General features: G+C 38.6%; 1 non-coding gene and 1 pseudogene across 1 annotated transcript; one reads left to right on the top strand and one right to left on the bottom strand.

Moving 5' to 3' along the window:
* The first annotated feature begins 2,417 nt into the window (after positions 1-2,417).
* On the top strand, positions 2,418-8,424 carry LOC145036268 (copper-transporting ATPase PAA1, chloroplastic-like; annotated as a pseudogene).
* Positions 8,425-12,428: 4,004 nt separating this feature from the next.
* Positions 12,429-12,535, bottom strand: LOC145038169 (small nucleolar RNA R71). Its single transcript, XR_013679233.1, has one exon. It is a non-coding gene; the product is annotated as a small nucleolar RNA R71 (small nucleolar RNA).
* Positions 12,536-12,741: the final 206 nt, after the last annotated feature.

Raw genomic sequence — 12,741 nt, 5'->3', positions numbered from 1 at the left:
CAAGTGCGGCTCTACTGACCCCGGTCCTAGAATCAGCAATCTTATACCGCTTCAGCACTGGCTGTGACTGTGTCGGGGCCTTTTGCCGCTCCCTCAACTGCAGCTCAATCTCCAACTCATGCCGCCTAGCAGCTTCCTGTAAATCCAGTAGAGTATCATATCGCTGGGTGGCAACAAACTGACGAATGTCAGTCTTGAGCATGCTCAGAGAACATGTCATCTGAGCTTGCTCAGAAGCATACTCCGGGCAGAACATTTCCATCTCCATGAACATGCGGGTGATCTCTGTCACCGACTCCCCATCCTATCTCAAACTCAAAAACTCCTGAGCCAAACGTTCCCGCTCGACCCATGGAATGTAACGAGCACGGAAGATATCCCTGAACCGCTCCCAAGTAACAGCATCTCTCTGATCATCAGTGCACAACCCAGTCATCAATCTCCACAAGTCCATGGCCCCGAGCCTCAGCATGTTCAGGGCACATCTGACCTTCTAGTTAGTAGGACATGAGAATGTGAAGAAACAGCCATCCACGTCAGACAACCACCTCATGGCTCTAATCGGATCATGGGTACCATCAAATGTCAGGGGCTTCGTGCTATCAAAGTCCCGGTACTAGAAGCCCCGAATGGCTCCTCCTCCTCCTGTCGTTGTTACAGTCGATGCAGCTGCAGCGGCAACCATCTCTGCAAGGGCTGCATAACGCTCGTCAAAATACTCAACCATGGAGGTCGTAATAGACCAAAACATCTTCGTTATTTGAGGCCGGAACATAGCAGCAACCTCATCATGTAGGATCTCTCGAATCCTGGCATCTAGCTCATATGTCCCTATCTGCACCACATACTCAGGTGTTGCTGGCCCTTCCTGGCCTCCATCTCCTATTCCTGATCCTGACCTGGATCCAGTCCCAAAACATCTTGTAACCACCATTCTGAAAACATACCAAGAAGATATCAGATAATCTGCATAATAATAGGGGACCAACACCCAACTAAACCCTAGGGGTTGTCACTTCCTTGGTATACGTATGGGTCATGTGCTTTTAGTAGTACATGCCCATACTACCTTCCACACCTACCCATATTTGTCTCAAGTATCACCACAACACCCTAACAATATAAATATGCATGGTGGTCACTTATTCCTCACTCTGAGAGGAAAGATAACTATCCCATAACTGGCCTATTAGCCTCACACAACCCACCCATGAAACTTCCACCAACCCTGCAGCACTCATATATGCTAACCATACATAACGTTGGACCCTATAGACTTTCGAATACATGATTCTACCCTAATCCGTTCATCAAACAAGAATAGGAAATGAGGCCAAACCAAACATTCTTAGGCAATAAGATCTTAATTATGTACAACCGTGATGCATACACAAGCAACTACAGTACCGATGTCAATTTCATATAAGGAAACCATAGGCTATCAGACATCATGCAATCAGGCAATTCTATCATGAAATTCCTGAAGATCCCTAGCATAGTACTAACATGCTATTCTAACATATCACAATATCAAATAACCATATGGTACAATACTAGAAAATAGCCCTTTAATGACACGCAAACAATGACGCGCGCTGATAGAGGACACACATTTGTGTCTGCTGTAAAAAATAATGTCAACTTTGCAAAATGTGAAGGATAGAGGACACACATTTTTGCGTGCCCTAAAATTAATTCGTTTTATATTTTTTTAGGAAGGCGTGTTCTCGCTTTTTTTAATCAACAATGGTGGGAATTGAAATCCCAAAAAATTAAACACCCGCCCCATGCTTCTTCTCCTTTTACAATCCTCTAACAAAGAACCCTAATTCTATTGTGAGGCTGTCAATCCTTTTGAAGTAGCCTGTCTTCCTGTACATTGATCTGCACTCTCTCTCCCTTCTCTTTGCAAGCCTTAAACTGCCATCACTAGCATCGAACCCTATCAACTCTAAGCGGCCAAGGATTCTGTGTAGCGTGTTTGTCTCGTATGTTTTCTTTAGCACCATCAGACACTACTCTTCCCTTTCCAGGATGTCTCCAAGTCTCTGTATGTTTTCATCAGCGCTAGTCGACGAAAAGAACTAGGGCTTTGAACCACATCTCAATAAATTGTTCAGAGAGATCCAACGGCTCCTCTCACTCAAAACACCTTCAATTGAAGGTTATGTGACTCCTTACTCTCCTCATTCTCTCCTCGTCGTTGGCGTATGTCACCCTCCCTCGCTGTCTCCTTCTACTTCTCCCGTGAACATTCTTAAAAGTAACAATAAAGGTATTTGGTTTAGTGTTTTGATTTTTATTCTTCATGTGAATCTATTCCAATCAAAATCTGATTAATATTTAAGTCCTCAATAAAATAATGAAACTATTGTCAATTCTTCCCTCTTTGAATCTATAATCGATTTCTTTATAAGATGGGGGATATATTGGCCGGCGACGGCGAGTCACCGAAGCTTCTGATTCCTGGCAAACGAAACATACTAATTACCAGTGCTCTTCTTCCGTCAACAACGTTCCTCACCTTGGGAATATCATTGGTTGTAAGTACAGTTGCAGGTGTCGGTTGTTTAACTGTATAATTGTGATCGGTTAATACTTAATTGTCAATTGGATTTCTTGTTAATACCTAGGTGTGTTGAGTGTCGATGTGTTTGCTCGGTATTTTCGATTGAGTGGGTATAACGCTATATACATTTGCGGAACTGATGAATATGGAATGGCAACTGAGACCAAAGCTTTGCAAGAAAATTACACTCCCAAAGAAATATGCGATAGGTAATTACCTTTCTATATTTCGTGTTATCTGAATTTTGTAATGAATTTTCACGTAACGATCTCAATTTGAATGTAACATTACAAGGTTTTGATATGAACAGTTGATTTTGGATTCTAAAATTATAGTTCTACTATAAAAACATCGATTGTTATTCTTATCGTTTTATTTTTCTTTCTAGATATCATGCGATTAACAGGGATGTCTATAATAATGGTGTTCTTGCAAGTCTTATTTATGTTGAAGATCAAATAAGAGAAGATGATGCACATGTTATTCAATCTTTTACTAGTCAAGGCATCAATGTATACTTACTTTCTGGTGACAAAAAAATTTCAGTTGAATGTCGCATCAGTAGTCGGAATCCCAAAACAACAGGTAATAAGTATTAATAATAACAACAAAATAATGTTATTCAAGTTCAAAAAAAAAGATTTCATGATGATCTTATTTGTGTAGGTGTTGTATGGAGCTACACCTGATGAGAAAAGTAAATTTATAAGCCAACTCCAGAAGGACAACCAGAATGTTCTTACAACAGAGACAACAATTGTATGCCATGTATGATGTATCTGAAGCCAAGGATTCACCAAACTAGCAAAAAGTCTTGGGAGAAGAATTGCAAAACATTTGACAACTTGTGGTATTACATATTTTGTATCCCTTCAGGAATTAAGAATTAGGAATTCGTTTAAAAGTATATTCAGAATTTTATGCTTACAATGATGCTTTATACCTTTCTTGCCTTTTCCCCCCTTATTTCTCTTTTGCTTGTTTTATTTTTCCCTTTCTTGTTTTTGGTCTAGTTTGAGGCTACAGGATCCATTTGGGCTTGGTTGTCTTGCAAGAATCTTTACGTTGTCATTCAAGTGATCACATTAGTTTTAGTGGAAAGAAATGGATTTGTTTTTATAACTAGAACCATTACATTCAAACATTTTAACCCCAATTTTCAATTTAATTATATAGTTGAAATTTTTGACAAATGGTGGGTAACTGGTAGGTGAGGCTGAAACTGAAGGAGTGCCATCTTATGTAAGAGAAACTATTTTCCTCTGTGGAATGTCCTTGTCACCTATACTTTTTAATATTTCCAATAAGTTTCCTTCATAAGAAGATTTCAAAAATCTATCTTTGAAAAGGTAGGTGAAATTAAGTTGCGTTTTACTTCCATCAAGCAGACAAATGTATACCTTTTTGGCCTCAACCAAAGCTAAAAGTCTTGTGTAATATGTGATAATGACAATTTTACCCTTGTTATCAATGGATGACATGCAATGGTTCTTTAACCATCCTTTTTTGCCTACTATTTGCAGATTCCAAGAAAGAGAGTGCCTTCCAAGTATTTCAAAAAAAAAAAGTGGAAGAAAAGCGTAAGCAGTTAAAAGAAAGTTGTATGTTCTTAGATAACACCCTCATTATAATTTTTAATTATTTACAATAAAAAATCATCTCTAAATGTTTTGGATTAAATATCTTTCTATTAACAGGTAGAGGACTAGTAGTATCTTGGGCTTTGTGTGCTATATGTCTGTGTAGACATGTCTCCCATTTCATTGGAGCCAAAGCTTGGTGGATCCATGCAATGCATTCCATTTCCACTTATATTTATCTTTATTCACATTACTAGTTCAAGGATGCCAGCTTATAATTGATGGAATGAAAAGTCTCATGAGGGGCAATCTAAACATGAACACATTAGTTGGTCTAGGGGTAATATCGTCATTTACCGTTATCACATTCACAGCTTTAATACCCAAACTGGTGATCACTATCACCTTTCGAAAAAAAAATCAAGTCTTGACATTTCTTGAAAGCATGAATCTTGATTTATTTTTTTGTATAGGGTTGGAAAGTGTTCTATGAAGAACCGATTATGTTGATACCATTTGTTTTATTGGGAAGGAATCTTGAACAAAGAGCTAAGATTAAGGCAACTAGTGATATGACAAGGCTTCTTAGTGTTCTTCCACCAAAAGCTCGTTTTTTAGTGGTAGGTGGTGATGTTGAAAAGTCAACCTCAACAGTCGATTTTCCTTGTGATAGTCTTTCTGTTGGAGATAAAATTGTTGTACTACACTACTACTTGGAGTAAGTAAAAGTTATTAATTTTTGTAATATAAAATACTTTTATAAATTTAATTAATTTACAAAATGTTATGTTTATTATTATTCAGGATCATGTTCCTTTTGATGGTATAGTGACAGCTGGCAGAAGCACAGTGGACGAGTCAAGTTTTACCGGGTAAGTTTCGAGAGGTAATGATAGTTTCATTCTCAAAGAATATATAACTAGGTGTAATACCCATGCATTACATGGGTTAATTATAAAAAGTTAATAAAATATTTAAGATCTTTGGATTTATAATAAAATAAGAAAAGTAATGAATTATTAAATTTGATCATTTTTATCTTTTAAATTTAAATACATAAAAATAATAAATTAATGAGTTTTAATTTGAAAATTTTGAAATAAGAAGGTAACTATATTAATGAAATTGATATTAATTTATTACTACATTTATTGTGATCATTACACTTATGTATTATGCAGAATTTATTAAAATATAAAACCTATAAAATGACATGTGGAAAAAAAATTAATTCAAAATAACTATAAAATGATATTTGACAAATTAAATGAGAATGTGATATGTCATTTATTAGAGTAGATTAGTGTAAATTACATTTTTGGTATGGAGTATAGCTGATTTTTGGTATCTAAATATATATAATGTGTGTTGTTTGTAACTGTATGTAGGTTGTTGCTTGTCCATGTGCATTGGGTTTAGCAACACCAACTGTTGTAATGGTAAACCCTTTTGTCCGATATATTTCCTTTCTTTTATTTAAAAGACTAAAATACCTTCGATATTAATATATATTGTGTAGGTGGGAACTTCACTTGGTGCTACAAGAGGATTACTTTTCCGTGGTGGAAGTATTTTAATTAGAAAATTCTCTCAAGTCAACACAATTGTTTTTCACAAAACAGGGACATTAACAATCGGTAAACCTGTTATCACAAAAATACTCACAAGAACACCACAAGAATATTCTGAATTACGGTTATGTTCTAATCTTTTAGTTTGTGTCTAAATTATAATTTTACAAAGTTTAGTATAAACAACTATAATGCAGGCAAAGTTCAATAGAAACATGGTCTGAAAATGATGTTCTGAAGTTAGCTACTGCTGTTGAATCTAATACAATACATCCAATTGGAAAAGCTATTAGGGACGCTGCTAAGGTTGCTAAATGTCCCAATGTAAAGGTACCTTATAAAAATTACTGTTTTGCCCTTACTGAAATGAAATTACTACTTTTTTTTTTTTCTTTTTATAAATATGATTGATTTATTTATTAATGGTATGGAGGCTGATGATGGAACATATATGGAGGAACCTGGTTCCGGTGCCTCAATTGGTAAGAAGATAGTTTATGTTGGGACATTGGAATGGGTAAGAAGGTATAATAAGAAAAAAATGAAAATATTAGGCTGTAAATAATAGGAAGAAATGATGAGTATATATTAGTGGTAAGTTCTTTTTCTTTTTCTTTTTTATATTTTTTAGTGGTTTATATATATTAATATATTATATTTTTATGTTTACACAACAACCATAAGTTGTGAATTCAAGTCATTACTTGTTATCCACGCCCGGACAGCTGCCCAGTACACAAGTACTAGGTGGCAAACCAATGATATGAAGGATTTTTTTTTTGACATGATATCTGGAACAAGAAGGTGCCCCTTAATAGCAATATAGTATTAGGTTGTATAGTTAGGGGAAACCTTTTAATAACAGTGTACAATCAGACGCTTTAATATCAATGTATTATAACTTTTTGACATGATGTTATTGGATGGAATTGATTGTTCTAGTATATATATTTTTCTATATTTTTGTATTATGCGTAAAAGAGTATCGTGAAGGCACATCGTATATGCATATTGAAAATAGTTGCTGATGATTATGACACGCAAATGTGTGTCATCTTCATTTATGACAGGGGATTTAATGATACGTAATGCGTGTCCTAAACGTGCGTCATAAGGTGACGACACGCAAATGCGTGTCATCTTCTTTTATGACAGGGCCTTTATTGATACGCATTGAGCGTCGTAAATGCATGTCGTAACTACACGTCGTAGTTACGCGTCGTCTATAGACGATGCGCAAAAGCGTGTCGTCTCTTGTTATGACATTCCTTGACATGCATTTGTGCGTCGTCTGAGCATTTTACGACACGCATTGCATGTTGTAAAAGACTGTTTTTTCTAGTAGTAGTATTTTGAGGCCTACTTATTGGCTCCGGCTGATCGTACACCTTGCATCCTCCTTTGATATTTTGAAAACTTTTTTAAAAATCGTTTGAAAATCTTTTCCTCGCTTTGAGACTAGATTCACACAGGTGTTCCTCGAATTCACTCAAACCAAGGCTATGATACCAACTTATAACACCCATAAAAAATCATGCCAAATTTAAACTTTTTCAAAACATTTCAAACCAGTCATTATTAAACTTGTTTTCAAAATAGTATAATATCAGAGTATCCCAGAAACAAGTCATAAACATGAGAAGCTGTAAGATCACGCATTTGCCTTCCCGTGATCATCTAATGTACCTGAAACAAAAACTGAGACTATAAGCCCGAAGCTTAATGAGTTCCCCTAAAATACTGATACACTGCACATAACACATATACAACTAACAACATGTACTGGGTCCACAACTTTACAGATTAGATTGCCCATGGGCCCACAATGTGAGTTTGCATTGCCTTTCGGGCCCACAACTAACATCTGGATTGCCACTGAGCCCACAGTACAAGTTTAGTCTGCCCTATCCAGCCCTCAGCTCGTAATCTGGAATGCACCCAAGCCATAGTACGAATCTGGCATGCCTCGCCCGACCCTCATCTCGTATCTGGAACGCTCCCAAGTCCTCAGTATGAGTCTGGCATGCCCCACCCGATCATCAGCTCATATCTGGAATACTCTAGGGTTTGTTGGTTACCGCACGAAGTAGTATAACCTCAACCCATCCTACATAATATGTCGACATATAACACAACTAATGCGCATACAAATAATCACATAACAATACAGGTAGTCCTATAGATCTACTTAACTGGCATAGCAACTAGCATGCAACACTAACTCAAACTCAACATACTACCTACTTCTAGGATAACATATCCAATAGGGGGACATTGGTACCTTCGACCCCTTAGTATAGTGAGGATAACTCACGTCTCAACCGTAGAATCAAGAGATAACTTGATATGGCCGTATTTATACTTACTTTTAGGCAATATTTAAGTACATTTTTGTTAATAAATTGATAATATGTTTAGAATAATGATACTTATGAGTTTAAATTGTTATTTTCAGCTAATATAAAGGATTTTCGAAGAGAGGGACCAAAGGTGACAAAATGGGGAACATGGGAGGCTTGAAAGACAAGAAAATAGTAGATTCACGATAAGTGCTCAATTCACGATGTGGTGATGAAGCCCACAACGTGGCACGGGTGTTCCAGTAGATAAACATCGCGACGCAGAGGATTTTCTTGGAGGATACGTATTGCTTGAAGTCCACGACGTGGCACGCCTCTGGCCACGACGTGGCGCGTTTTTTTAGGATTATATAAGTCCTCCTGATTATTACGAAAAGGGAGTTCTTAGGCAGAAGAAAAAAAGTTCCAGGAGACGTTTCAGAGAAAAAGAAAGGTCTTGGAAGAGGGATTTCAACACCAAAAGAAGTAAAGTTTTATATTTTAGTTAATTATGAACATGTCTTCCATTAGTTTTGGCTTTGTTAGTTTAATTACTATGATGAGCAGCTGAATCTAGCTACTCTTGCTTAGCTAGATGAAGCTTTGAACTTATGAATAGTTATATGTTTATGGATTAATATGAGTTGGTAAAAAGTGCTTGTGTTTGATTTGTATGACCTAGCATGTTATTCTTTGTTTATCTAATTGCGTGATTGCATGTTCTGTGTAGCTTAGTGACCATGAAACTGCATGAACCTGTTTACCTAATAATTTAGTGAACATTGAATTGTTAGAGCTAGGATTGACCAATATTAGTTAGTAATTAGACTGAATAAATCTTAGCTGTGCTAGAGAACGTGAATTGTGACCATAATTGCGTTTATACAACAAATCTTACATAGCATATTTACATTCATAATTAGTTCTGTGTTTAATTATGTGTGAACATACATGATTTGACATGAACTAGCTACTTATTAGTAAGATAGAACTAAATTACTAATATAACTAAAAAAACCAACTTAATAATCCATGACCATTAGCTATCCATGAGGGAGAAGTGGATTCAACTAAGCAAGAGAGTGTTTTTATTTATTGAATTTGATTTAAGTTCACCTGATCTTGTAAACCAGATAAAAACCCTTATTAAACTTGTTAATAAATTAGGTTAATTTAATAGTAAGTAAATTAATTAGAACACCGTTCCCTGTGATCGACACCCGACTTACCTAAGCTATACTGTAATCTGACTAGGTACACTGCCTATAAGTGCATAGTTAGTCTAAGTTTGTTAGGTTATAAATATTAAAATTAGTGGGTACTTTTGTGCACATCAAGTTTTTGGCGCCGTTGTCGGGGAACGGCTTAGTTTTTAGCTTATTTATTTGCATAAAATTAATCGATCCTTCTTGTGGAGTCAAAACCACAAAAAGTTAATTTTTCAGCAAAATAAAAATTTTCTGTTAATCACAGAATCCACGACGTGGATAGTTAGATTTTTTTTTTAGTTTGTAGTTAGTTTTTCTTATTTTAGTTCAGTTTTACGTTTTTAGTTTAGCAAGTTGCAGGAGTTCATGACCAGAAGCTCAAACACACACTTGGTGCCACCACTTGAAGATCCCGAGTCTGCACTTCGCAAGAAGAAGATGCTGTAGCGTCTGGTTTCCGGTATGTGAATTTTATTTGAGCATTGCCCTAATTTAACCTTGGACTCGGCGAGTCATAGGGTCCGACTCGCCGAGTAGGGACGAGACTCAGGGCACGTTTTAAGTAGGAGACTCGGCGAGTCCACATCCTGGACTCGGCGAGTCACCGCTGCTGGATGAAACCCTAAGTTTCAAGGGTTTGCACCCTATTTAAACTCTCATTCCGCCCCAACTCGTCCCCATTCACCCCCAGAACTCCCCCTACATCGTTTTCCCTTGTTTCCTTGAGAGTTTGAGGTGTTCTTGGTGTGTTCTTGAAGGTTTTGAGGAGTAAGAGGAGTAGATCAAGAAGAGGAGAAGGAGATCAGCCATCTTTGTGTCATTTCAACATTTCCTTTGAGGTATAACCCGTTTTCCCCTTGATTCTATGCTTAAAACTTCATTTGGGTCCTTCTTGGTCAATTCCCCAAGTTTGTATGTGCATTATATGTCGTAATAAGGCGTTTGGCCTTTGGATCTATGCAAGATTGAGCTCCAGGAGCTCAGATCTGTTAGCTTTTTGGCCCTATGAGGCTTGTTAGCCCTAGATCTACCCTTTTGAGACATTTTGAGCCCTATAATCCATATTGGTGAATATCCACACGTAAAGTTGGAAACTTTACGTGTGATTCGTGTCCTAGAAGTCCAGATCTATGAATGGCATGGACTGGAATCGAGCAAATCGGTATATTTAAGGAGTGCATGGCGACGACTCGGCGAGTCGCATAGGTGACTCGGCGAGTCTGGTCGCGAGTCACCGATTTGGTCCCTTTATCATGTGTCGAGTTGAGCCATGAGTCACAGGGGGTGACTCGGCGAGTTGGGAGCTGAACTCACCCATGTTAGGACTCGGCGAGTCAATGCCCTGACTCGGCGAGTCCAAGGCAATCTTCATAGATCAAGAACAGACTCGGCGAGTTGTTCATACAACTCGGCGAGTCTTAGCATAAAGTGTTCATCGGATGAAGATGAACTCGACGAGTTGTTCATACAACTCGGCGAGTAGGATGAAGGAGTTGAATGACAGTTTGAAGGTGAACTCGTCGAGTCATAGCCCGACTCGACGAGTAGAACCAGGGACCCAGGACATTGGTTTGCTAGGGACTCGGCGAGTGGTGATCCACTCGGCGAGTCGGGTCAACTGAAAGTTGACCCTAGCATTGGCTTAGAGCTAAACCAGGGGTAAAATGGTCATTTTACCTAAATGACAGTTAGCAGTGTTTGATTGAGTATGTTGTGGGAATTGCAGCCGGAGGACTCCCGGAACAACAGCAGTCAGTTAGTTCCCGATCAGTTCAGCAGCTACTTTGAGGTGAGTTACCTTCCAGTAGCAGTGGGTCTAAGGCCACAATGCCGACCCACCAGTAGGAGTTGTATGATAGATGATTGTCTTTGTGATATCATCTAAGTTTGCTATTATCTAACATGTTATATGCTAGCATGATATGTTGTGTGTGATAGTAGTAGAGTTTGGTTGTTAGGACCGAAGGGTAGTCAGACACCCCAGATACGTCTGACAGTATGTGATGATATGTATGCATGCTGGCTTGTTATGTTATATGTGATCGTAGTAGTAGGGGGTGAAATAGTCCCCGAGAATCGGTTGTTAGGGCCGATGGGTAGTCAGCACCCCAGAATGGCTTGACATGGGTAGTCAGCACCCCAGAATGGCTTGACACGGGTAAGACGGCACCCCAGAATGGCCGTATGGGAAGGTCGGCACCCCAGAATGGCCGTACCGGGTAGTCAGGCACCCCAGAATAGCCTTGCAGTACGTATGTTATGTGTTTGTATGGTATGCGGTACGTTGGGGGAACTCACTAAGCTTTGTGCTTACGTTTACAGTTTTGTTTTCAGGTACCTCTGCATCGAAGGGGAAGGAGCCGGCGTGGTAGCGACACGTTATACACACACTCTTCGGTTTCCGCATTCATGAGATTTACTGGGATTGTACTCTGATATTTTGATGGGATGTACGGTTTGGCTTTTTAGAACATGGTTGCAATGTGTTATGGTGTGAACAAACAATGTTTTTATTTATTAATGTTTTCTAAAGTAATACCTTAAAAATGAAATTTTCGGACGTAAAAATTGGGTCGTTACAGATGCCCTTACAAGAATTGAAGTCAGCCTTTTCTAGGAAGGCGGGAAAGAAGACAGGAGAGTCAAGTTCATCTGCGAGGCACAAGAGCGAGCTTGAGCATTTGGATCATACGCCCATCCAAACCGAGTCCGAAAGCGATACCGAGCCGGAATTTGAAGAACATACGAGTTAACCCGAGAACGAGCCAAGGAACGAGATGGAAGCAATCGAAGAGATGTCCATGGGAGCTTACAAGAAGCGGATCCGAGAAGATGTGGGTCCCGGTTTAGTCCAACCCGCAATACCTGCTACTGCTACATTCGAGTTAAAGGGACACATATTGACTGCACTGAAGGATATCCCATTTTTTGGGAAAGATCATGAGGATGCTTTTAAGCATCTAGATGAAGTCAACGTCATTGCGGATTACTTCAACGTCCCAAATGTCAACAGAAACATAGTTTTGCTTAGGATGCTTCCCGTCACTTTCAAAGGAGCTGCTAAGGAGTGGTTAAAATCACTTCCACCGGGTACAATCACCACTTGGGCTCAAATGCTTGAGCAATTCCTGGACCAGTTTTGCCCGCCATCCAAGATATCTAAACTCAAGAAGGCAATAGCCAACTTTGAGCAACAGACGGGGGAGTCATTATACGAAGCTTGGGGGTGGTACAAGGGCTTGCTCAGAAATTGCCCTCAGCATGATCTAAATGTGCAACAAGAGATCTCAATTTTCTATGATGGGGTCAACGTTATGACAAGACAACTCCTTGACTCTCAAGGACCATTAACAAAGAAAAATCCAAGGGAGGTCAAGGAGTTGATTGAAGAATTCGCGAAGCATTCTCGAGAATACCACAACCCTAGGCAAGATGGAATCAAAGGCAGTGGAGGAGCCCAAACTGAAGAAATTG

Source organism: Lactuca saligna, chromosome 3 (assembly GCF_052625555.1).
Source record: "Lactuca saligna cultivar CGN05327 chromosome 3, ASM5262555v1, whole genome shotgun sequence".
NCBI lineage: Eukaryota > Viridiplantae > Streptophyta > Magnoliopsida > Asterales > Asteraceae > Lactuca > Lactuca saligna.
The sequence above is the reverse complement of the archived record's forward strand: the minus strand, read 5'-3'. Positions and strand labels throughout refer to the sequence as shown.